General features: G+C 58.2%; 1 non-coding gene across 1 annotated transcript in view; it reads left to right on the top strand.

Annotated features, from left to right (window-relative positions):
• Positions 1–1,671: 1,671 nt before the first annotated feature.
• Positions 1,672–2,500, top strand: part of LOC126327135 (small subunit ribosomal RNA) — a 1,893-nt gene continuing 1,064 nt past the window's right edge. The window contains exon 1 of the ribosomal RNA XR_007561014.1: positions 1,672–2,500. This exon is cut by the window's right edge and continues 1,064 nt beyond it. This is a non-coding gene — a ribosomal RNA (small subunit ribosomal RNA).

Genomic DNA, 2,500 nt, shown 5'->3' with positions numbered 1-2,500 from the left:
CTGGAAGGGTGTACCGCTACAGAACGAATATCGCCCTCCCCTCCTGCCCTTCCAAGCTGGTCGGTCAGGCGTTTGTTTGTGAAATGAGCCTTGCAGCTGTTCAGTTGCATTCGGTTGTCGATGCAGTCAGTGTACGTTGTGGTACGGCCTGTGTGGACTGTCCGCTGATGTACGCGTAACCCACACTGATCATCCGTCGTTACGTACTGAGTGACATAATGTGGCACATGCTTGACCGTACACCGGCTGCGCCCTACAATGGCGAATCATAAGGGCCATATGTTGTGCACGATGCTACTTGTCTCATCTCCCCATTACAGCGAGATTGCACTGTTGTACGCCGTACAGACATGTGGTAAGTAGGTACGGACGAAAGTATTGCATGTTGGCCCCCCCCCCCCCCCTCCTCCCTCTGCCGGGAATCAGCGTGAGCCGTCTGTTGATGTAGCGACGAGGGTTTTCCTATTTAATCGTATTGCCCCACACAACATGATAGCACGGTGGACCGCGTTCCACATCTGCGACATGCTACAGAGGCCGGTTGACAGTCGACCGCGCAAGGGACATTGCACACGTGCGCGGACCATCTTCCACGTGTTCTCTCGTGTACATGCCGCAGTGTGTATGTGGGCTGATGTAGCGTGTCGTGACACATAACATGCAGGCATGCCAGAATCGTAGATTTCGCAAATGTAGATTGACGTATACGTTTGCTGCCAAAGATCCGCAAATGAACTGGAAATCAGTTGTTGAGCGGTTGTTCGCGCTGCAGGTGCATCGGTGATAGCGACGATCGGTACATCTGTGAACCGGTTGTTTCGGCGGTACCCGCCATGCCCCCGAACCTGAGTTGGCCATGTGGGTATGAAGCGATACGAGGCTGTGGCTTGGCGGGACAGTCCCCGGCCGGTGAGGGGGGGCCGCCCGGCGTGCTGGCCGCGCGCTGCGTGAGCGCACGCACTACAGCCGGCTGGTGGGGGGCGCCCAGTGGCAGGAGCGCCGGCCGACGGGCCCGGCTGGCGTCCCAGCTATGCGCCGGCGCACCCTGCGCGCGGCGCCAGGCGGCCAAAGTGGGTTCTGCCGAGCCCGGTGCGAAGCGCGGTGGACATCTGCAGTGTGCTGGTCCGATTGCGGACTGTGTGCGTTGAGGATGCGCCGCCGCCCGGCACTCGGCGTCGCGACGCCGTCTGCTGCTCGGTCGCCCCCAGCGGTTCTCGCAGGTGGTTTGTATCGCAGCTCTGCGGACGTGTTGGCGCGTGCGCTGTGCTGGGAGAGTTCGCTTCTGCACCCAAGTGGGGCTTTGCCCTTCTGTGGCGCTGGCGTTGGAGCTGCCGGTCACCGTAGGTGGCGCGTGTTGTTTCCCGCCGGCAATGCCACGACAGCACGCTCCCGGGCCTCTGTCGGCAGCGGCAAGCTCAGTTGGGAGCACGGGTGTTCGCACTGAAAGCGTCTACTCGCCTATCTCCGGGCGATTGCGCCTCTCTCGAACCCGACCAAGTACTTAGGACGGCGCTGCGCGCCGCCGGGACCTGAGAGGGTTTCGAGGTGTATCGTGCAGGGGAGCTCAGCCTCCTCCTGTTTGCAGAATAATTGAGCGGACGCTTGCGTGTTCGCGCGGGCCCTCGGGACACACTCCCGGGCGGCCGGCTGCTCAGCTCTCGTTGACGCAGCTCCCTGGTTGATCCTGCCAGTAGTCATATGCTTGTCAACACGCGATCTAGTGTCATGTCTCAGTACAAGCCGCATTAAGGTGAAACCGCGAATGGCTCATTAAATCAGTTATGGTTCCTTAGATCGTACCCACGTTACTTGGATAACTGTGGTAATTCTAGAGCTAATACATGCAAACAGAGTCCCGACCAGAGATGGAAGGGACGCTTTTATTAGATCAAAACCAATCGGATTGGCTCGTCTGGTCCGTTTGCCTTGGTGACTCTGAATAACTTTGGGCTGATCGCACGGTCCTCGTACCGGCGACGCATCTTTCAAATGTCTGCCTTATCAACTGTCGATGGTAGGTTCTGCGCCTACCATGGTTGTAACGGGTAACGGGGAATCAGGGTTCGATTCCGGAGAGGGAGCCTGAGAAACGGCTACCACATCCAAGGAAGGCAGCAGGCGCGCAAATTACCCACTCCCGGCACGGGGAGGTAGTGACGAAAAATAACGATACGGGACTCATCCGAGGCCCCGTAATCGGAATGAGTACACTTTAAATCCTTTAACGAGTATCTATTGGAGGGCAAGTCTGGTGCCAGCAGCCGCGGTAATTCCAGCTCCAATAGCGTATATTAAAGTTGTTGCGGTTAAAAAGCTCGTAGTTGGATTTGTGTCCCACGCTGTTGGTTCACCGCCCGTCGGTGTTTAACTGGCATGTATCGTGGGACGTCCTGCCGGTGGGGCGAGCCGAAGGCGTGCTTGCGCGTCCCGAGGCGGACCCCGTTGAAATCCTACCAGGGTGCTCTTAGTTGAGTGTCTCGGTGGGCCGGCACGTTTACTT

Source organism: Schistocerca gregaria, unplaced genomic scaffold, assembly GCF_023897955.1.
Source record: "Schistocerca gregaria isolate iqSchGreg1 unplaced genomic scaffold, iqSchGreg1.2 ptg001021l, whole genome shotgun sequence".
Classification (NCBI taxonomy): Eukaryota; Metazoa; Arthropoda; class Insecta; order Orthoptera; family Acrididae; genus Schistocerca; species Schistocerca gregaria.
This window is presented reverse-complemented; position numbering and strand designations above follow the sequence as displayed.